Here is a 25,310-nt window from a genome sequence, read left to right as displayed (position 1 = left end):
GGAGGAAGTTTCTCAGTAATCTAAACTCGCAGATTTTTAATTATCTTAGGGAAAAATTCATTAACCAAACAAAGTTCTAGAAAAAAAAAAATAACATTTATCCCAATCCATCGTTCAATGTGCTCAACCTGCCTCGTTCTAGCGATAAGTACGAGCAATGTTGTCGTACTTGACGGGTTACATCAAATCGAGTTTGGTTGATGATGGTGCTCCATGCCGCATGTTAAAAACACACGGTCGATCGCTTATGGTGCTCGGTGATTACCAATAAGTGCCTTCAGGGGAGGTTTTCGAGTGGTTAGAATTGAACGATCAAGACGCACGGGAAGAAAATCGAACATTGCGGCACATACAGGGAACTATCGTAGATGTTGCTGCCGAGCGTAGAATAGGGTAGTTCATTAATTGATGTTCGTAATATTTATATATTGAAACATTTTTATATTTCTTTCCTTAAACGTCACAAATTTCATAATAAGTATTAAAGAAGAGTTTCTACGGTTTACCCTAATTTGAACTACCCTACTGCAAAGCTCTGACGTCTGCATCGATTTTTGCATTGAATTTACACCTTCTCCAACGTAAATGCTTCAACGTCTGACGGATGCGGCACAATAATTGGTCAGCAATTTGTTTCTTTTTTCTGAATGTTGAACTTGACTTTGATTCACTCTCGTAACCTGTTCCAATTATTTCTTCTTTGTTTTGTTTCTTTTTTACAGAGAGCAAAGAAATTCTCCACGGTTTGAATGGATCGTTCAACTCTGGGAGCTGATGCATTATGGGCCGTCGGGGCCGGAAAGAGCACTACTCAACATCCTAGCTGGTTACGTGTAAGTATATTCTGTCACAGTACACGCTTAAAATCAATAACACCTTTGCAGTTCATGCAGTTTTTGACCGGCTACTCTCTTCCTAAACAGGTCAATATAGAGTTCAACGTAGCTACAGTGTTATTGGCCAGGTTTTCAAGAGATTTCTAATTACCTTATGCGATATACCTACAAGTGATATTTCGCTCGAATATTTGGTCTTAGTGCAAGCTCGTGAATAACCCTTCTAGGTCAGTTAACCAAAAGCATCCTCTCTCAAAAGAAACCTCTCAAACCTCCTCACCTCTACTCCTCCGGTAGCTGTTCAGTTTCCAGATTCTGACTATCGAGGCAAGTGGCTAGCTCTTCCGGGCCCATCTTGATCAGCTTAGCTCCGATACCATCCTTACCAGCTTCTTTTCGGTCTTTAGCTGTTGGATGGATCCCTTAACTTCCCTCAAGGTGGGGGTGTTGGCTTCCATCGTCCTCAGACTGACGTAGTCATCTTCTCCGCTGCCTTGACTCACTCCTGTACTCTCATCGCCATTCAAATGTTCCTCGTAGCTCTGCTTCCCTTTCGACCACCACACGTTCGTCCGTCAAGATGCTCTCATCTCTCCCTGCACAATCGGCTCGTGGCACGAAGCCTTTTCGGGATGCATTGAGCTTCTGATAGAACTTGCGTGTTTCTTGAGAAGGCACAGCTGTTACATCTCCTCTCATCCGCTTCTTCAGGCGGCGTTTCTTCTCCTGAAAATGCTGGTCTGCTCTCCGCTTCCGCTATGGCGTTCCACGTTCTGCTGGTCCTTGCTGCGCCACGCCGCCCACGCTGCGTCCTTCTCCTTCAGAATCTGTGTACTCTTCGTCGAACCAATCGTTCCGTCGACTTCGTCCCATACCCGATTGTTCTCCGCTGCGTCATTAATGGTTTCTTTGACTATTTCCAGCAGTCCTCAAGAGGGGCCCATCGAGCCCGCGTATGTGGTACGACATCAGGTTGCTTCAGTCGCTCTGGGTCGTACCGCGGCGTCGTGTCCGAGCATTGTTGATGACGGATAGTTTTGGGCGCAGTTAACCATCACCAGATAGTGGTGGTCAGAGTCGATGTTCGCGCCGATATGTCCTGACGTCGATAATGTCGGAGAAGTGTCGTCATCAATCAATCAGTATGGTCGATTTGTGATTCTGTCTGCAGTGGTGATCTCAGGTGTACCGATGGAGGGGCTGTGTTGGAAGTAGGTGCTGAATGCCATATTCTTGAAGGCAGCGAAGTCAATTAGTCGTAGGCCATTTTCGTTCGTCAGCCGGTGTGCGCTGAACTTCCCAATAGTCGGTCAAAAACTCCTCCTCGTGGCCAGCTAGGCGTTCAAATCTCCTATGATGATTTTGACGTCGTGGCGAGCAGCTTCTACTCACGTTCCAGCTGCGCGTAGAATGCGTTTATATCATCATCAGTGCTTCCGGAGTGTGGGCTATGGACGTTGATTATGCTGAAGTTGAATATCTGGCATTTGATCTTCAACTTGCACATTCTTTCATTTGATCGGGCTCCACCCGATCACGCGCGTTGCATATCGCCCATCACTATGAAAGCTGTTCCCAGCTCGTGTGTGTTGTCGCAGCTCTGGTAGATGGTATGATTACCTCTGAACGTTCGCGCCATCGATCCCTTCCAGCAAACCACCTGCAGCGCTATGATGGCGAATCCACGGTCCTTGAGCACATCGGCGAGTATGCATGTGCTCCTGATGAGAAGTTGAAGTTTGCAATTCCATGAACCGAGTTTCCAATCGCTAGTCCCTTTCCGTCGCAGTGGTCTTCGCCGATGGTTCCAGTCCGTAATCTCTTGTTGATTGTTCGTTGCGTATGTTTTTTGGCTGGCTTGCGGGGCCTGACACCACATTTCCGAGGACCATTCCTTCTGTCCGGTGGACCATGGTGCACAGTTTCACTAGAGAGTCCCTCGTGGCACTCGGACGATGATCAGCCGCCCCTAACATGAAGAACAGACGCTGTTGTGAGCCGATCTTGGCATGGAGAACAGACGCTCAGTAAGATTTGCACCTCTGGAGAGGAGCAAACTCCCCCTTCCCTGTCAGTATACGACCATAGTTCCCAGCATAGTTCTTCCCTAAGGTTGCTCGTATCCTGGCCACGGGGAGGTAGAATAGGAGTTGCTGTAAGACGCTAAGGACCGCAAGATGGGGTCTATTTTATTCCTTCAGGTACGCGAAGTACCAATGGTACGCTTTACCCAGCATTTGCCGACCGAACTCATTACTTCCAAAACAAATCTTGGAGGGATTTTCATAGGAATATCGGGAAGAATTTCGGAACTTTTGAAAGAATGTCTGGAATAGTTTTCAAAAGAATTTCAGGAGGAATTTCCCAAAATCCAGTTTCAGCTACTGACGCCAAAATATTAATGTGTCTATGACGCCAGAATAGTTGGTGACCAACTCTATTTTTGTTCCAGAACTCTGGCGTCGTCGGAAGTGCTGAGAATCGCTTTTAAAGTCGAGTAAAATACGAGACACTGAAGACGGCCTTACTGTTGAGGCCGAAATACGTATCTGTCAAGGTACAGTGCCCTTTCCCACCCTTCTATTACTATCATATTGGCAACCCGTTTACCAAGACGCACCTCCTCTCCCCATGTAAGATTTTTTTCAAACGAATTTTTGTTATATGGTGCGTAAGAAAACGACAGGCAAACCCCTCCCCCCTTTAAGCTCTGACGTAATATGTGTATGGCACCTAACACTCAGATTCCAATAAAATTCCGCATGACCTCGTGACGAGTGCGGAGGTGTTCTCGGCATGCAGTGGGCCTTCCCAAGCCCGATAGACCGTGAGAACGTGGTCATTGCCGTTATCAACCATTTAACCCTTAAATGCTCTAGGCTTTTTTTTTTAAATCGTCGAAAATATTTTAACGTAAACAACCATTAAAATCATTAACATTGAACGTATTTTCGGTTTGTTGTTTTAAAACAACATTGCGCATTTAAGGGCTAAGATACTAGAGCCCACGAACCGTGCACATTGAAGTTGGAGAGCAAATCTCATGATTCCGTCCATGTTCCTGTGCAATTGCGATTGTTCTGGTCAATCATGGAGAAGCATCTACGGTATGTGCGGTCATCATGCTCATGTCCATGATAGATAGGAGCAGCGACAAATACAAAATAAAAGAATCGTACTCCATAAGCACTTTTGGTAAATCGCAGCCCTGCTCGAGACAGCCCATGGGCGTGGACCGAACCTTGGGTTTCTAGAGCAGCTTCTTCTTCTTCAATGACTTTTAATTGACCTGCTTTTCAACCTATTATCCTATTAGCATTTTCTCAGATAGTAATTGAAACCTTTTCTATACCGTTGTATGAGAATATATCCGAAGGGGTTGAGAATTTTTCCCACCAGAAAACCTCCTAAATCGAACGAGAATCAAACTCGCCATCTCTGAAATGAAGTAAACCAAGAATCTTCTCACAGACGTACGTGATTAGATGAAAAGGTACCCACGATAATACGAGAAGGGCTCTAATAACCATGAGACAGACAACAAAAATCGCTCAAGTAACGTAGAGTATCCAGCATTTTAAGAGCGCTAATGGCAGCCACAATCAAGCTCAGTCTTTGGTAGGTTGGGAACAGTTTTATGTTTGGACTGTGTCGTCTCAAACAAAAACGATAAGTTTCCATCATCATGATGTTTAATTCATGATGATGATTATCACTACGATGTCAAACGACACAAGCTAAACCTCAAATCGATTGCATCGAGCCAGAACATGAGTGAAATTGTGGCGGCCATTACCGCACGTAAAATGCTGGATAGAGTTCATATGAGATTGATAATGTACAAAAAAGTGTAATAACCTGTTGTAATAGGTACCTTCTAAGAAAATATATAAAATGCATCAACCCTTGTGAGACCAAATCGTAGAAAACATTATTTTCAATTTTGAAACATTTCTTGGGGTAAGCAACGCTTGCGATATTTGGGTTTTTATTATATTATACTTTTGATTGAAAAATGCTTAACTTATGAAATTCTAATACTATTATGAAAATTTATCAATGCAGCTGGACTTCTGTAGATAATTGCCAAATTTCTCACTTTTCCATTGCATTAGATTGATTTAATCACACTTTTTTTCTTATATTGCTCTTTCTATGTTCACAGTTCATCCGGCGTGAGCGGTCTGGTCCAAGTGAACGGCAAGAACCGTTCTCACAATTCGCAAAGCTTCCGCAAGCTGTCCTGCTACATCCAGCAGCACGACGCCCTCCGTCCCTGGCTAACGGTCAAAGAGGCCATGAGCTGCGCCACCCTGAAGCTGGGCTTCAGCATCAGTCCGAGAAAAGCTGATCGAGAAAATCCTGTTCATGCTGGGACTTGAACGAAAAGGATACCCATATGGCCTCTCGGAGGTCAGAAGAAACGCCTGCTATCGCGCTCGAGATGATAAACAACCCGCCGATTTTGTTCCTGGACGAAAACCACCGGGCTGGACAGTTCCTCCTGTACCCAGTGTATTTCTCTGCTGAACGATTACAAGACGGCGAGACCATAATTTGCACGTTCACGCCAGTGCGTTGCTGTTCGAAATGTTCGACAAATTATATACCGTCACCCAAGGTCACTGCTTCTATCAGGGACCGGTCAAAGAACTGCTGCCGTTTTTCTCCAATCTGGATATAATTGCCGAGCTATCACAACCCCGCCGATTTCAGTAGGTTTGTGGCGTTCTTGGCGGAGCATTTGAAATTTTGAAACGTTCTTTCTATTCCGTTGCGGTGATGGATCGCCATCGGTGAATACGGCGCCGATGGCAAGATCATAAAGGCTGCACTGAAAAGTACTACGAAATGAGCAGCGAGTGCATTAAGCTGGATCACTCGACGATGGTAAGTGCTTACGAACTGCTGTTTGATGCAATCTGACTTTCATGGGGTATCGGGCTATTCATTTAGTAAAGGTTGGAATGTTTATCTTCAGCCTGATAAGTAGAGAAATTTAGATAGCATTTTTACAAATTCCTTTTTAACTGTAGTATCACGTTTTAATTATATGTATTATCAGACCCTTATAATTCGACGTTGTTGGATCACGTTTAGCTGAATCAATGATGGATTTAATATTATTGCTGGAATTTGGATTATGATGCTTATGGCATATGTCGACATATGTAATCAAGTACACTATGAAAGATTGGTGTGTTTATTATAGCTAACGGCAAATTAGTCATTGGAGATATCAATTGGGAAATAAGACGAGCCAACTGAAGTCACGATCTGCACATATTCTCTAATACCACAACCGAACGACGGACATTGCACCGATGCCGTAATGTCACACGTTCAATGCATGATTGAAGCGGCGGCTCTCGAACTCATAAAGGAAGAACTGCAACTAAAAGCATGCGCATGGCAATGCGTCTCATGCATCCGTGGCAATTAATTTACAAACAAGTCCGGCTGATGCATTGAACCTCGTGACAAGACGTGCACCTCTACATCTATCAACCAGGTCAACGGTCGATCATGGTTCATGGTCGAACCCTTGGGATGGGTGGAGCGAACCTTACCTGTAACAGGATCGATTCAAATTCTTTCGTACCAACGGTTGCAAAACCTGCCTTTCCGTTGAGTCGTTTGGCAAGCACATCATGAGCTTGGTAGGAATATTTATTACAAACTGATGATGGGTGTGAGAAGCTACGAAGCGTTCATTATCTATATAACAATGGGGTGAGGCAATTATAAAATCGATTCAAGTGAAATTGTATTTGTAAGATGCGTTCTAAGGCTAACTGACATACAGCATAAAGAGACAAATACAAAGCATCATACAAACAGGACGTGAGAGTTTGATAGGTTTTGTTGTTTTCTTCAATTATTGACTGTTTTTAAATAAATTTTGCGAGAACTAATTGTCGCTATGTAAAACAAGACTAACTGACATTAATGGTTTTTGACTATGCAGGATAAACACCGTTGCTTTTATTTAACGTTGCTGTTGATTTAATATTTTAGTAACAAAATTGAAATCACGGACTCCAAAACTGAAAGCACTCATTTTCGAGAGACGCATAAAACTGGAATAATAAAATGATAGTTTGCGTGGCCGTTTTGAATGAGGTGCCCTTGAAAACGCTAGTGTTTTCGGTTTTATTCCGTGAGGATTGTTCCTAAAATATGTTGTAGCATCGTTCCTGTCTAAAAATCCTTACTTATTGAAAACTAAATGATTGTCATCGAAAAATTAAAAAAATCGAACTAACTACTTCTCTAGATGATAAATGGTTCAGTAATACTCAATAAGCATATCCATATTTACAACATATTTACAGAGAGGGCAATGTTGTTGCCATTTTGATCTTTAGTTTTACATTCATATCTGTAATATGAAATTAACATTCTGACCAACTTTGATGTTGGTCTTGCTAATAGAACGCTAGGTATAACGATGCCCTGAAGTCGTAAATCTTAGGAAAGATAAAATAGCGTAAACAGAAGACGGATCTTGGGAAAGGCTAACGACTGCGATTTACATTAGCTCTGAATAGACTTTAGGAATCTTTATCACAAAATGTAAATAAATTGCTGTGCCTTAAATCTACTAAAGACAATCGTAATGCCTGTCTGGGTCAGGGGTGCTCAAACTTTCAAGTCAAGTACAAGGCAGTAAGAAAGTGAAACAGAATTGAGTCTCCGGCTTATGACAGATGAAGTTTGAAAGTTTAACAATTTTCACAAAAAGTTGCTCGGTCATCTGTGCATCATTTCTGATTACTTATTAGAAACATTTTCTTTACTTATCGATTCCATCCAATTATTTCCGAACTTTAATGGGTTACTTCAGGTCGTTGGGTTCGTCATTCCGTTATTTTTAGGTGCGAGTTCTGTTCATTTAAACTTTTGTAGAGCCGATGTAAAATATATATATAGAGTTTCCACACGATTTACACCCTACACATTTTTTCTGACGAAATATTCTTAATAATAATCTGCGAGCATCTTAGGGAAAATGTTACACGTTTAAAAAATGTGTCTTCCTGAGTAAGACATATTCTTGATTTCTGACCTAAAATCAACGCCGCTGCTAATTCCCCCCACTGGCTTCAAGGAAATAAACATTGTTCTGCATTTGTTTCACTGGTTTCTGTGTATTTCGATATTTACACGAGACTAAAATGAATTAGTGTTTTAAAAGGCAAGCGTTACAATGTGTTACGTTTAAAGCTTACATCGCATAAAATTTGGAATTTACACAGTAAGTTTATGTCGAAATTGTGAATTTTAAACCAGGAGTTCTATCATCATCTGTTTTGTAATTTGTCGGCTTTCATTATTTCTTATTCAAACAACATGTTTGCTCTATCTAGATTTGTTCATTTTAGAAATATAACTTGTCCGAATGTTCTCCTGGTTTTATTCTGATTAATTTTCTTTCGCCAAATAACCCGTTCGAGCAAAGAGACATTTCGTCTTATATTCCGTTTGGCCAAATGACATTTTCGGCCGTTTGACTTAATCAGCCAAACGATTTCGGCAAAAATCATTTTCGGCTAAATGAAACGTCTCCTTCAACCATATATGTTCTCAATGGTAATGGTCAAATAACCGTTTCTGCTAAACATTTTATTCGATACAGTAACTTTCGGTGAACTGGTAGTCACGCTTGTCACTAGAGGGTCATTTCCATGTGACTGGAGCTTCACTAACGTAACTTATAAATCGCTTTCAGTCATGTACGGTTACTTGCGAACAGTGTCTTGAAATCTAAATGTCAATTAGTTTTACACCCAAAGTGAGCTTAACAAATCTCGATTGAATATAGAGACCTTATTTAAGTAGTCTCTGTCTACTCTAAGCAGCAGAAGTCAGACAAATATGGTTGCAGCAACTGCTCTAAATCTAATCGCAAATAAGTTGCAGTAACTAATAGTATATATGCTGCTACGGTATCGAGTTTTCCGAGTAATGGCCGCAGTTTGCGGGTCAGTCTCGAGTTGACGTTTGGAGGTCACACCACCGCTCCGAGCATTCTGACGTGTTGTAAGAAGGTGCTGATTCAGTGTCAAGCCTTCACATATCCACATTGATTAAAATGCAATGGTGGGCAGTTGACTAGACGTCATCGACAACCGCGGCCCATTATAACAGTAAACACATTCATTCGACTCTAGTGACATCTCGTGCATATAAAATCAGTTCAAAATTTTCTTTAAACCATTTTTGACACACCATTTCTACAATTGCAAACATTAAAGGACATTGTAAATAGGGACTTAGAAATATGTTTTCCTGTAATTTCTCATTACTTTAATATAAAGAATACCCAGAAAACATGAAAAAAAGACATTTAAATATTACATACTTACGATAATCCATTACATTATATAGCGCAGTCATAAAAGAATTTAACGCAGGTTTTGGCACAATTTACGGCTGCTTAAATGCTTCATCCTAATTTGTCGCTAATGTATAAAATCCACCCCTTGGCGTCCTATACTATCACAGGGGGTTTGACAATAGCCACCATGTCCACGGACGGTAGCTCATTACCGTCCGTTGTTATTAAAAATAAACTCTGTTTTGTTTACTATTTGTTTTGGTTAAATCTGAAAATTGTTTTAAAATAATTTGCAAGATTTACATCTTTAACCATGGAATTGTTATTTGATGATAAATATAATAAACCTACGAATGGAGTGAATCGACATTGAAATCGAACGCTACACGAAATCATATTTCGTAATTTGTTCCACCAAATCAAACAAAAGCTATTATTATTGTTTATACTGTGGCGAGCTTTACAGTTGAAATGGTCCGGGGATCGATAACAACATTCATTAGTGAAATTGAAAAAATAAATGGTTTGCTGAAAGATGTTTTAGGATTATATTTACATGACCATAAAGCTGGTATTATTTTGACCAAATTGAAAATGTGCCAATACAATATTTTGGATAAAATCTGTGGTTTGTAAACGCACAGATTCGGAAGAAGTACTTTTCAAAATGTATGCTGGACATATTCATGAAGATGTTCGCTACGCTGAGAAGCACCTCTTGCCACGGGGTTGATAAAATCTATTGACTTGCATTAGTTGGATTCCATGATGAGTATCCTGAAACTTTCTGAAACTCAATTTCTCGTCTCAGAATGCAATGAAACAAACGTCACTCTCATAACGAAGTCAGTGAGTATAACCAATGAGTAGTGACAAGGGCCCTTCTTAGCCGTGCGGTAAGATGCGTGGCTTTGATACTTTGAAAGGCATAGGCTATGAAAACATGTTTTGCGATCTTCGGCTTCTTTGAGAACTTAAGATACAAGCTGAAACAAAATATGTATTGCAGTTTATGTTACCATTTTAAAAGAATGTGTCGAAAGCACAACATCCTGCTAATATGTGCACAGCTCTTGATTCTGCCGTAATCTGGCAAAGTGACGTATTGACGCCATTTTACAAAATGGTGTTAACGAGTAGTACTCATCGTACTCTTCAACAGAAAATGAAAAACATGTACGTTGTAAAAAGGGCGCATACGTCACTTTCTCAGATTACGGCAGTGATGCAGTCACACGGAATCTGAATTCAAAAGTACTTGCGTTTTCAAGGTCACCACTCAATACGGAGGTAACGCAAAGCTGTCATTTTATTATTTTAACTTTGCTGCGTGACTACTCGCGTTTTCAAGGTGAGTACTTTTCAATTTAGTTCCGTAAAATTGTCCTTAAGCCTGTCTCGTCTAATGGAATTTACGTCGAATGCTTATTGAAAAAGCTGTTTTTAAAATGCTTATATACAGCATGGAGCTATACAATGTACGTATAATGCTGCATTAGTGCATACTGTAATGCTTATTGGTTACCTGGTCAGAATAACTTAATTCACAAGAGTAAATTCTCAGTTGAGACGACATGGAAACGAAAGAGGCAAACTGGCTGGCAAGATTTACTTTTCAGTGCACTGGAATTCGGAACTAATTTGCGATATGCGCGTGACATATTTTGTAAACAAACAAACATTGTTTTATGATTCCATGCAACGCTTTTTATCAAAATTAATTCTCTTATCTGACAGAAGAAAGCTTATTCTGTCGGATACATGCCGTAGTTTTTCCAGGAAATGCATGCTTTAGCAGGAAAACGCTTTACAATATTTGTTTATAAAATAAGTTACTCCAAAATAGTGAATCAGTCCCGAATTTACGGGTTGGACTTCTACTTCTGTCAGATAACCTAAGTGACCGAATCTTTTTCCTGCTAACAACCAAGAAGAAGAAGATAATAAGTTCGGTTAAACAAGTTATTCTGCCAAATTATTCGTCCGGAAAAAAGCCATTTTGGCCATATGAGCCGTTTGGCCAAACGACATTTTCGTATGATTTGTTCAGCCAAAAGACATTTCGGCCAAGCGACATTTGCCGACTAATGACATTTTCGGCCAAACGTTAATATCGTTTGACATCATTGGCCAAAAGCCATGTTCGTTGCATTTAACTTCAATCATAAGTAATACACTCATCTCATCAATTAAAGTTGACGAATGAGCAATTTTCAAAGAAGGAGTAATTACTATGTAACAGTATTATGAATATGTAGAGACAAAAAAGATTGTTGATTTAAGAAATAAATAAAACTTGTATTGTGTGATATTGATTCTCTCCATTTCAGTTTCTTGTCTATTTCGACTTTTCGTCCCTGTCGAGCTACTGTTCATTTCGACCTTTTGTCCCATTTGACGTTTTGTCCCTTCGACCTTTCGACTTTTGACCGTTTGTTCCTAACCTATCCTAACATGTTACTTGCATTTTTATGAACTCGAAACATAACTAGGGGAGACTGGGTAGACTTGATCCCCTTTTCTGATTTCCGATGTATCACAGCCAAAAATAAATAAACAAACGCGATTTCCACACAGACTATCTAAGAAATATGTATTTAACTTTGACGATGAATACAGTTCTTAAATTATTGTTGTTATTGATCACAATCGATTTTTGGAGTGCTGTCAAAATCTACTTTTAAAATATTCGGGAAATTGATCCCTCTCCAAGAACTTGCTCTGATAAAATTAGAAAGGTGCCCTAAGATTTTTCAAATATTTTTCCTACAAAATGGAGCAATTTCCGAATTGCTGTGCGTATGAATGAACGATTTTGTTGTAATTCGAACAGCATGCAATTTTAAAATTTGGGAGACTTGATCCTTTCTATGATATCTATGCAATCATATTTTTTCTAAAAACTTCATCAAATCTCAAATCTACAAAAAATAGAAGCCTGAATACAGATATATATTTTTTGATTTTTTTCATAATTTTTGATGGTGACTAATGGGGATCAAGTGTCCCCATATTGAGGCAATAACTTCAAATCTAAATATCCTAAAACTTTGATGAAATGTTGACATTTTCATCAGTACAGATCATTAAGCATATTTATGGCTTTGTGCTGTGAAAAAACGAAAGCATTTGGTTATTGTTATGAAAAGTTGTTCAAATTTTGCTGCCTAAAAAAATCTTGGGAGGTCAATACAAACCGCCCTGCAGAATAAATAGTTGTCAATCCAAAAAAAAAACTCACCACATAAAGGTCTATTTAGAGGATCTATACTAAAAAAATCAGAAGGGTTATGTACGAAACAACGCCCAACGTAAACTATGTAAGGCAGTTTTGTTCATTGAGGATTGTAGCCATCATGCATTTGATACTTATGTCACTGGTTTCGAACAAAACTAGCGTATCTTAAGATATGAAAATTGTTGGATACGAAAATTTTTAAAAATTACATGAAACCCAAATTTATTCCTCATGGTAGATGCCTTTCTTCGATTAATTCTACATTTGGGTTTTGAAGCATTTGATGAAATATTTCAATAGAAGAAGCCCTAGGATCATCCTCTTTTTCAATTTATTATTTAAAAAACATTCCAATCATACGCATATCTTGTTTTGTGCATCTAGAAATCATAAAGTCAATCATGTCAAAACCCAATTAATTTGGTTGTGATGCGCGCAGTAGTAATTTTGCGGAGGGAAAGGAGGTGTGTGTGTTATTACAATCTAACTCCCACTGTCGGCAGTGTTGGTAAAATCTCAAATTTCAAATCTCGTCGGCTATTCAAATCATGCGGGAGTCACATCTCATTAGAATCATGGCCCAGAGAATCATGATTCGAATCGCAAATTGCATGTTGCATAGATATTTCGTGTTCTTTATTGTTGAATGCATTGAAATAACTGTTTTCGTCTAAGACAATGACTAATAATGCACATATAAAACAAACTTACGCCTCGATTGCGTTTTGACGCTTTTAGAAAAAATTTTATCGGTGAGTGAGCGAAGCGATCGGTCTAACCGGTGAAACTCAAGCGCGATGCTCCCCTACAGAATCGCAGGCGAGTTATCTTGTGCATGAAACCTCGATGATTCAGATTTGAGTATGATTCTACCAACACTGAGTGTCCTATGGATAAAATATTCGTGCAACCATTTTGTTCATATTATTCAAATTTTGAATCAGGAGACAGAAGGTGATAGCTCTTTGTAACTCATATAGCCCGTTTCAAGAACGTATGCGTTCCGAAGCTTTTTGCCTTTCTCGTACAACTAAGTTGCAGGGATGCACTGCTGGCGAACATGAGTCGATTCACGATTGTTCGCTTTACTGCTTTGTTATAGAACAAGCAGAATCGACAAGCGCTTGTTCGTAGCCCTCAGGAGAAGGTGCCTCATCCGACAAAGTTGTTCGTGATTCAAAACAAAAACGAATAAACTTGCTCTCCATGCGGTAGCGACTAAGGTTGTGGGAGAGTGTAACGCTCAGCGATTAGAGATCGTAAGTTGTAACAAGAGAGGTAAGCGTGTTCGCTGTTTAAATGAGAGAGGGACAAAGATGATGAACTGGTAATATAAGTGTGTGCGGTATGAGTGGGTTTTATTTCAAACTTTAATAATTTAGTGTAACTCAAGCGCATGGGTCAATTTACATAACCAAATTTAAACTACATACTCTATACCATGAAGCTAATCAACACATCATAATATCAAGTCTGATTATTTAGGAGTTGAGTGGGTCTTTTGTAGAGGAATTTTGGGGTGATAAATCGTGATAGAATCGTGACGTGATAATATCGGGAGTAGACAAAATCGGGTCAATACTGTATTAATATATTTTGATTAATTTGCCATAAAGAACTCGGACGTGAAAAATGTGCTTAAGTGTTCGTAATATGAGTTTAAACGGTACCGAAGTCTTGATGTCTAGATTTAAAAAAACAACGGACAGCCTTGAAAAATGCATATGAATGGGATCAAGTCAGTGTTGCAACTTGCAAGTTACCCTATTGTTACATGTTACCCCATTTGACGGTACAACATTTGTAAATGACCAGGAAAAACATTGAAAAACCAAGAATATTTTAATGCCAAGATTTTTGAAAAAAAAGTGCGCAACTAAAACGCATTGCATATACCATTACACCCGATTCTGTTTTTACACGGATTTTTTTTTTACACGGCCGTGTAAAAAAATCTCATACAAAATTTTTGCTATGTTGCTCCATTTTGCATGATTTGTCGAGAAATCATAAAACTTTTTTCACACGGATTTTCAAAATTTTGAACTGAAAACTTTTTTACACGGAACGCATCCCCGTCTAAAAATGAATCAGGTGTATTATGAGTATTATGACAGTAGAGACTCAGAAACTCACATACTGGCTCAGAGCCAATCAGAAAATCCAAATATTTTCAATTGTATATTTGTCAATTGTTTAAGTGCGTATTTTTTTCTTCTGATTAATCCTTTTTCTTCCTCTTTGTCTTTAATGGCTCTACTATTGGGAACTTGGCTGGCTTTTCAACTTAGTGTTATAAAGGGTCGTCACTAAAAAACGGGAATTTCAGTACTTCAATACTATTCATTGAGAACATTTATGATTTCAAAGAAATATTTCCTTATGTGAATGAATCCTTAGAATATTCAGAAATTGACGCACACACTTTCACTCCAATGTTATTGTTTTACAACATGGAAAATTGGAAGAACTGCGGCTGCATTACTTCAATTATTTCTCGAACAAAGATCATGTAGAAAGTACATTGGTGACAATTTTAAACGTGAAAATGTTTCGAAAACTGTTAAAGGATTTTTGGTCTCTGAGCTCCATTGTATATAAAAAGTGATTAGAAGGCCGAAAAAAAGCAACTCATCAATAGGATCACAAGCATCATTCGGAAATGGTAGCCGTCCAGCGGTCATATGATACCTGCAAGATTGAAGTACGCCGCACGGCGGACCACGGACAATATATGTATTCATTAATCTGAGATTAAAGACTGAGCCAACTCTTTATATAAGTATTATATATAAATGCTTCTTTGTGGTTTTCTTCCGAGCCATTCTTTCCATTCCCGCTTTAGTAGCCACCCGTAATTAGCTTCTCAGTTATTAATTGAAAGATTTTCTTTGTCCGCCATTGTATGAATATGTATCTTCCGTAGAAGAAGAATAATCCAAACCATTAGAAAGAAGGTGTGCAGAATAATAATCGAAAGATGTCACAAGTATCTATAATCCTTTTATTTGTTTTCTAAAAAATGATCCACCACACAACTCACACGTTCTCTTTATAATCGTCTGCAAAGATTAATATTATGAGATTTAAATTTGGTTGAAATGCGTTCAAAAATCATACTGAATTCTACCTTTTTTTTTATAACAAAACAACCCACTTATCCATCACCAATAATCATCTTAATAAGATAAGGAATATGTATACCCAATTCGGTTAGAATAGACCCATGCGTATAGAAGAAAACAATGAATATATTTTCCAAATTTGTTGAAAATCGTCCTGTGTTCAGAATTTACATTGAATTCTAAAACAGTCTCTCCCTTTTTACCGATTGACCCATAAATCATATTCATAATCTGTTCCAATAATTGTTGAATGTGTATTCCAAATTTGGTTAAAATCGAACCTTGCATTTATAAGATACAGTTGATTCTATATGATTTCCCAAATGTATTAATCATCCAAAACCGCACTTGTTCATAAAATGAACAAGACGAGATTCCTTCATTCTCAACTAACATTCTCCGACAAACTTTTACTCCCTAAGTATAAATCTAAGCGAACAAGGCTGAATCGCTGGAGACCCCGACAAAGGATGAATCTTGTTTGTAACAACTAATGACTAAACGACTCTAGGAGGTAGGAGAGTCGCTCGGATGGCATGATTAACGTTGCTTTCGCACGTTTTGTTCTCTGTTACGCTTAGCGAGTAACGGGTGGTCGCATATCAGAACGAACACAAGTTACTCTGGTGGAGTGTTACTCTCTTGTTCTTTGTCGCTAGAAGCGATTTCTTAGCATCCCTGCTAAGTTGTACCGAAAGGCTATCATTTCACTCCAAAATCGAACTTTTGATAGAAGTCCCGGAGACCATAGAGACCATAGAGTGTTATACCATTCGACTCAGCTCGATGAGCTGAACAAATGTCTGCTGTCCGTGTGTGCGTGTGTGTGTGTATGTTTTTTTTTTTTTTTTTTTTTTTTTTCTTCCTAAACAATGGAGGGGGAATCTGCTCAACAGACATCCTGGGTTGACCAGGAAGTGCTGGGTTAGGGGCCACCTCCAATGAGAACGGGCTGCATCCCCGACCAGCTAAACCGTTTCCTGCCATAAGCCCATCGTCCCTTCGGTACAACCAGAAAGTAATGCTTCAAAGGGGGTCAGTGCAGAGCGCACCCTCGAGGTTACTGCGTGTCCTTGCAGCATCGAACATCGTGACTCGCTTTTGGGAGAACACCATGGTATCGTGCCAGCAGCATTTGCCGGCTTTCAGGTGGCCTTACCACGCCCTATGTCCTCGGAAGGTGGGCTGGGTCGACTTCGCGCCTGCTTCCCTGCACGACTGGTATCAAGAATGATGATGCCGCGTGCCCCCAATGTCCTTTCTGCGATAGGGCCTATTCGCCAGCACACAGAGGGACTTGCCGACGCAGGGGCCACGCCTGCCCAACCTTGACGGGACCCCTTTCCGTCCTCGGCCGGAACCCGCCCGGTTGACCGACGCCGCGAAAGCGCGATACCATGTTGTTCTTCGCGCGGCCACTTGTTCGATAAAAGGATCGAGTTCGACCACAGGCATGACCACCGGTATGACCCATGAAGCCGACTCCGATCCCTTGGACCACCTCTTATTTGCGCCTGCAACTAGCCATCCGAAGTCCGCGCACCTTATGTGGCTAGCTCCGAGACGATTTGGGCGATAGCCGATAAAACGGCGTTCCAGCCAACTGTCTTTACATCCTCGAACTAGGTTGTCGGGTAGTGTCAGACCACATGTAGCAGCATGTGGTACCATTACTGCAAAACGTGAGCACACGAACAACACGTGTTCCGCCGTTTCCTCTAAACCTGCGACACCAAACACTCGGCGAAGCCGAGCAAAAACCTTTACCTGCACTTTGATTTTGCAGCACGTGTGTGTATGTGTGTGCGTGTGTGTGTGCACAAAATGCCATAAAAACATTAGCTAAATTTTCACATAGAACTCTTAACCGATTTTCTTGCAACAAGTTGCATCGACAGAACTAAAACGCTGTTGATCACTATTGAATTTCATAATAATTGCAAATTGCAAAAATAGATAATATTAAAATAGTGATGAGACATAGTCACATAGAACAATAATGTGTTATGAAAATGCCTTGCATCTATGATTTTTATCCGTGGCTTCCATTAAGAGGTTTCATCGTACTATAAAGATGCTCGTGTTGCACGCATTTAGGCGTAAGTATGCTCTTCGTTCAGTTCCATAGTACTATTAAATTGTCCGAAAGTCAAAATTCGAACATGGAAATTCGAGCTTTTGGCAGCGCCATCTGTCGTCTACTAGTGTAAATTTTCTATCCACATTAGACGGTGTAACTGTTTGCCTTTCTTGTACATCATCGAGGTGTAAGCGTAAAGGCTACATTTATTACCTTTTTGTGCGAGAAAGGCGCCATCACCGCTAGGTGGATTAATCTGGGTTTTTTCGTGTACAATAAGTACCGCATGATTGCCCCAACGTATTATAAAAATATCTTAAGTGCATTCACACTTCCTGAATCAAAGTTAAATCCTTCTTATTCAGGTGCGCATTTAATTGGACGAAAAACCTCCCCAAAAACCTCTGCATTCAAATTTTCACGCTGCTCGATTCAGTAGAAGAAAAAGAAGATTACCCCCTCCCTAGACTTTGCGGAGGACATAATTTTAATAATATATGTAACGGCCTTATTAGTTTTCAGTTTGCAAAAAAATGCTCAACATTTTCCAAAGTCGTTTTAATATAAACTTGTTTGTACGGGGTTGGACTTTTCTTATACTGTGTATTAAGTGTAATATCACAAAATAAAATTTTTAATAGTAATATTGTATATATCATACAGTAGAAGAAAAGTACAACCCCGTACTGCTTACCGTTTCAAATTAAATTGCTTTAAGAATTTTTGGGAAGAGTTTTAAAAACTTCTTTGTATGGTTCCCCGTGGATATTTTTTCGATTATCATCTTTCTGCTTCTTCTTCTTCATGCAACATCAAAGCGCCAATTACATTACAAGGGCATTGGCATTGATAACAATCGATCGTCTCATGCCTGCACAAAGGTACCCCTATCTGTATCACTTTATACACCATGCACTACATTACGCATTTTTGTTACATTTGTTTCGACTGCGGTCACTGGTCCGGCTCCATTGTTCCACTTTTTGTGCGAAACACCGCACAAAAAGCAGAGTCTAAACAGGGATGCCAGATATACAGACATGTCTGTATTTATACAGACTTTTGGTCTTGCATACAGACATCATGCAGATTACAGACATTATACAGACTTTTGATTGATGTTACAGACATTTACAGACATTTGTTATCTTTGGAGGACAACCGAAGCAGAAAAAATCATGATAACCTGAGAATCTTCGATGATGATTCCAGTATAAATTAAAACCTAATGTAGCTTCTGAAAACATTACGTAGGGAATCCTGAGAGACAGAGAACAAGACCAAAGAAAATCGAACCAATTTTTCTGAGGACCCCGGCATTTTCGTTCGGAATTCTTGAGTAAGCCTGGAATATGCATAAGTATATATTCTTTGGAATATTTGGCCTCACAAGATTTTATAAGTAATTTTAAGGTGAATTTGAATAGAAGAAATTGATTTTACAACATCCTGACAAAATGCTCCACAGAGTTGCTAACGTCACAGACATTGCAGATAGTACAGAAGGGCTCCTACCGAAATTATGCAAGGGCCGCTTGTGTCCGATTCGGAGCAGGAGATGATCTGCTGTTCTTTAAAATAGGGAACATATGTCCGATGTGGTCTCTTTAATTTTCGGAGGTAAACGGATGCAGTTGTCCAGTTTTCCCAGTTTTCTCAAATGATACTTCATGCAGGTTTTGACATCACTAAAGCAATACGTAATAAATGATTTACTTATTTGATACTTGATGGGCTACATCTCTTGATGATGAACCTACAATGATTTAGAATATATAAAAAATCTCGTTTGTGGCCAAAAATTTAACATATACAGTTTTGCAAGTAAAAAGAATTATAATCAAAAAATTGAGGGCAAAAACATGTCAGAACCTTAAATCGATTTGAAGCACACCTAAATTTGTACCAGCTGAGCTGAAATTTTCACCAAGAGGCCTATCACCTTAGAATACAAATCTGTCAATAACCAGTTGACCTGTGAATTTTAAGATGCTTTTTGGAAATTTGAACAGATCTACTGGAGATACAACAGAAACGATTGTTTAACCCTTAGCGAGCCTTCGAATTTTGGAACTGCTCGCTGCCTGGTAGTGATTTTAAGTCCCGACGTGGTGAAAGAGATATCGATGAATTTCCCACGGAGATTCGATGATTTCTTCCATGGAGATTCGATGAAATCTCCACACGAGCTCGATAAATTCTACACGGAATTCGACGAGTTCTCGCGACAGCTTTTCAAAAGGAACTTCTGTAACATTTTTTCATGTAATTAAATTTCTAAATATTGCAATCAATAGAGCAATATGCAGAAGGTTTTGATTGCAGTACTCAATTTAATTCATGAAAAAGTGTTTCTTAAAGGTCCTTTGAAAGATGTTAAGCGAGAGTCTCTCTACAGGGAATTCAATGCATTTTCTCTGGGAAAATTCAAACCGTCTAAGACGAATTAAAGTATTCTCCATTTAATTCATTATTTTCGATATCTTTGCAGATACGTAACTGTTTGACAACAACTGTGTGGTCGTTCGTTCAATCTCGTACTTGACTCGGTCGAAAATACGTATTCTGCAAAGATATCGAAAATAATTGGGTGGAATTAAATGGAGAGTACTTAATTCGTCTTAGATGGTTGAATACATTCCACTAAAAAGAACTTAATATATTTTTCTGAAGGAATTCCGATTAATTTCTTATGAAGTTCCTAAAAACATTCTGTTGAATTCTTTACATGAGTTCGATGAAGGGAAGTCCTCACGGCTTTTTGGATCTCCTTGACGAATTTAATAAATGGCAAGATTTATTGTTAATTGTAGATTTATCTATTTTTTAATCATGGTTGGAACGATCTTCTGAACAACTTGCTAAAATAAGTGAAAAAACAACAATAAGCAAGTTCTTTCACGTCAATCAGCACGATCAACCTTCCGCAGCAGCGAAAACTTTCAATCTTCTCTATTCATATCGGCAAGATTTACACTTCTAATAATTATTCCATCAGCTGCCAACCCTGCCGGTAACCGGTTCGAATGGCAACGATTCGCTTTCAGTTCAGACGATTCGCAATCCATATATTCAAGTGCAGCTAGATAAAATATGAGCCAAAGGGGATCTACCAACGCTGGGTCCTCCGGAACCGGTTCTTGTGCTAACGGCAGGATTCCTGCTGATGGTATGCTGAGGAAATAAATCTTTGCTTATTGCTCCTGTCAGGAATTGGTTAGATTGTCCAACTAATTTTGGGATGATAACTAATTCACCCGTTTTATTGTTAATTATATCAAATATTTCCATCAATCAAAAAGCCCATAAAACATATTTTTGAAGTTCAAACAATAATTCTTCTTTCTCTAATGTCCCTTTTCAGTTTCCTTCTTGGAATTCGCTGTCTGATCGCACATGCTTCCGTTGCCACACTGTTCGGTTACATCTACCAAGGAGTCGGTCCAAACGCCAATCAAGTACTTGTGGCCAATTACGTCTACCTGTACGGGTCCATGCTGATGTTGGATCTACACTGGAAAAATGGCCGTAGTACTGTCATTATTAAGTATTTTTCAACCAAAAGTTCTATGGGACTTACTTTTCTAATTTTACGATTTCTATCTTTAGTCCAAGTCGAAATGGAATCTTTGACGCGTGAACCACTTCAACCGATGGTATAAATTAGGTCCTTAAAAAAAAAGCTTCCTATCGGTGTTGATCATCGAAGTTCCGTCCAGGTAAAATGGCGGCTACAATTTAAGATCGGAAGAAAAAAGTCAAATAGCACAATTTAAATTCAAGTTTATGTACCAAATTTAACAAGCTGAAAGCTTGTTTTGCCACTCCATAATGTAACGACTGCGTGCTGATTGTTCAGCGCAAATAATGTAGCCTTAATAAGTCGCAGAACACGCGGCCTCACCTTGCTCAAATTAAACCCGGTTTATCCGCAAACAAAATAAGCGAGATGCTGCCGTTTTACTACCACCGAAGACGGTACCCAAACCGAAGGAAGAACATCCCCGGAAACATGTTTGCTCCATTACTCAGCCCGGCCGGTTGAAGCGGCATTCATTCATTGATACTCTTCTTCGTCCGCAGGTCTGCCCTGCTCCATGATTTACGTTGTCATCGAAGCTACCATCTGACTGGCAACTACTACACCCTTCGACCGGTTTGTGCTGTTTGCGCCTGTTCTGCGTCGCTTGGGATCCATTTCGGCGCAAGCATGGGGTTTCTTCATCGGAGCGACGCTCTTCCTGATTAAGGTGGAAGTTTAAGCGTCGATTAAGGTGAGAGTTGTGTGGAGCAGTGAGTTTGCAGTGCCTCTTCAGTGAATTGGAAACAAGTGAGCTTAAGCTTATTAGTGATATTACCGGGTTGAAGAGTGAGAATTCGCTTACCTTATGAGAATGATTGCATGCAACGTATTATTATATTATTGATTCGTTATAGCTTCGCAGCTATAAAAATTGTTAACAGCATGAACTTGTATGCAACTTCTTCCACACTGGCAATAGAAAACTATAGTATATTCTGACTTAATTCAAACCATCTAAGTATTATAATACAGTTACCTCAATAAGGTCGATAGAAAGATAAAACAAATTTGCCCTCTCTCTCTTTTTTGCCCAAAAATAATGAATTTGAGTGGCAACAATACCATTACTCTGGAAAATTTTGAGGATTCTCAAAACATTGTTTTAACAAATCGAAGGGGAGCTTTTTTTATTTTTCTGTTTATTTTTATTATTCGCTTTAACCTTTCAGAGACCAATAGTGACATAGTTTTAATGAAGTAGCCAATTTGAGCGAATTATTCACATTAAATATTTATAATTATATTAAATAAAATATTTATTTTCTGTTATGTTCATAAGTAATCAGGTTATAGTGAAGTTATTTATACTATTCTATTTGTTTTGTACTAATTAAAAATAATTATACCTGTTTTTATATCTAATCAATGCCTTCATCTAATCAATCTCCATTGTAGCTCGCCGTCTCTTCATCGGTCCGATCCTGGCCGTCCTATTTTCCGTGTTCAAGCCTGCACCCGATACGGTATGGACTGATTACTCCGCTTTTCCAGTGGATGTGGCACATCAGGCTACTACTCGGGCCAGCTTCCACGGCATTCTTAACTCGGTGTACGGAATGAACCGCAACGACCTGTACTGTCCGGAGACGCAGATTTACTGCCACTTCCGCAACCCGGTCCTATTCCAAAGGACATGGACATCGAACACGTGGACATGGAGAAAACTTCATCCTAATTGTGTCGATTGTGATAACGATGTACATTGGAACGCTGTTCGTGCTGTGGTACAAGCTGAATAAACGATAGGGGAAATAATTAGGTTAGTATCGCAGAAGCTCAATTCACATTCGGGTAGTTTGTATGTAGTGTTGTAGATAGTATGAAAAATCCGTCAGGTACGATGATTTGTAGTGTAGTTAGGGTCACTTAGTTGCCTTGATTCTAGATCTAATATATTCTTAGTTGTCTCAAATTTTCTCGTTAAGATTGATCTTGCCATTATCCACCAAGTCAAACATAATCCCAGTTTGGCAAACAACAGCTTCTCAGGGAACCATGAGCCTTGTATCGAACAAAAAATTCATTTTATGCAAAAAAGTATTTTAGATATGAGACATAAGGCCTCACTATCAATCTTATGGTTATCAGGTTTTTCTACTTCTTTGAAAAAAATCCCACTCAAAACAAAACAAATTGAATTCCATGAACGAGCCAATTTAAAAGAAGTGTTAAGCAATCGTCTGTGATTACGTGATAGCCCATTTTTCTTAGCTGTAAAGGTAACCGTATTAAATCATATTATTAGCTACTTATACCAAACTAAAATAAACGTTGATAAAAATGTTGTAATCTCTCTACACCGTACCAAGAGTCAAGTGTTAAACATTTGACCATATGTACAATCGAATCTGGAAGTAATGAAAAATAAAATTTCGGCGATAAGACTACCGGTCGGTACTTGCGTAGGACAATGAACGGAATGGAAAGAAATCCCTGCGGAGACCCTTGAACTTGATGAATCGTCCGCTGGCAGTTATCATTCTCTTATTTCTGGGGCAATCACATTAGGCTGCAGAATGGCACGGTGAAGTACTCAGTCAAGCTTTGCAAAAAAAAATTCCATCTGAAACGTGTTCGCGATTGTTCATGCGACCTGTGAGTTATCAATCATATCAACGTTGCGTGTAGTCAAGTGCTTTTTTTATTCTTGTGTAAAGGGACCAACACTCTATCAATTGTGGATTGTAACCTTCCATGTGTCTCAGTTTTACAGCCATTTGCACCTGGCCAATGGAAGCGGATGATTGAGTGATTGAGCGATTAGGATTATCGCCTGAATTAGGAATGCTTGCTGAAGCGTTTTGCAGCTTAGCCGGAGTTGTGGAGAGGTGAAGAACGGTGCGCAACTGTTGAGCAGTTGCACTTGCCACAATGAGCTGGATGACGAATCAAGGTGATTGACCCTGGACAACAGGTGCTATCGGAAGCCAACTTACTTAATTGGGAGCTTCAGCGTTATTTTGAACGGCTATGGTTGGGACAAAAACAATCTACTACATATATAAAAAAAACCAGTTTAGATAATGAGGACGTAATATTTACGTAATACGTAATCATTTTAATACAATTTCAAATATAGTGGTGGAATTAAATTGAATAGTACGAACTTGTTTTTTGGTGTAGTGCGAGCTGGAATGGACTTATCAAATCCACACCAAAGCCTGTCCTTATAGGTTGATAAGTATCACTTATATGTGGAGATTAAAGTTCCTTCACATGCTAACGCTTATCAATCTAAATTGAAACATAATTGTGGAACCAGTGAAGCAAAGTCAAAGTCCAACTGAAGTCCAGCCTTGTCCAGCTCCCAAGAATGTGATATAAGTACTGTATCGAAAGAAAGTTATGTTCATTTTTCCGATAAAATTGGAAAAATTTTCATATGCTTGCAAAATAGTTCGGCAATATATTTTAGGTCTTTTAATTAATTAATAATTAGAATTTTGGAAGATTTGATCCCTTTATGATATCTACTCAATTAAAATTTTTCGAGCCAACCTTTCGTCAAATCTAGGCAAGAATAACAATTAGGGTGGCTCAAATTAGTATGGAAAAAACTTTTTCCAATTTTTTTGATGGGCCGCCCTCTTATTCGATTCTATTTGATGCCCTGATGCTCTGGACAAAATTTCAGCCAAATCGGTCAACGTTTGGCCGGTGTGAATCTATGACAAAAGGTCGAAAGGACATAAGGTCGAAAGGACAAAACGTCGAAAGGGACAGAAGGTCGAAAGGCACAGAATCGAACGGGACAAAAGGTCGAAAAGGACAAAAGGTCGAAAGGGACAAAAGGTCGATCAAGAACAAGTTGATAACAAGTTGGGTGTATTCCAAAAGAATTTATGAAATGCATTTAACTTCAAGCAGAAATAAAATACTCATTACATCAATCAAAGTTGAAGAATGAGCAATTTTCAAAGAATGAGAAATTACTATGAAAAAATATTATAAATATCAAAATGGTTCTGTTAGAGATAAAAAGATTGTTGATTGAGGACATGAATAAAACTTGTATTGCGCGAGACAGAGTTGTCCTAGGGATTGAATAAAATTCATTCAATGATAACAACAGATGAATATCTGTTTTTTTCTGAATGTCACTCGATC

General features: G+C 39.1%; 1 pseudogene; it reads left to right on the top strand.

The window, feature by feature from the left end:
* LOC134210412 (ATP-binding cassette sub-family G member 1-like) overlaps positions 1–23,600 on the top strand; it is a 47,473-nt pseudogene extending 23,873 nt beyond the window's left edge.
* The last annotated feature ends 1,710 nt before the right edge of the window (positions 23,601–25,310 follow it).

This window comes from Armigeres subalbatus, chromosome 2 (assembly GCF_024139115.2).
Source record: "Armigeres subalbatus isolate Guangzhou_Male chromosome 2, GZ_Asu_2, whole genome shotgun sequence".
In the NCBI taxonomy this organism is placed as follows: Eukaryota; Metazoa; Arthropoda; class Insecta; order Diptera; family Culicidae; genus Armigeres; species Armigeres subalbatus.
The sequence above is the reverse complement of the archived record's forward strand: the minus strand, read 5'-3'. Positions and strand labels throughout refer to the sequence as shown.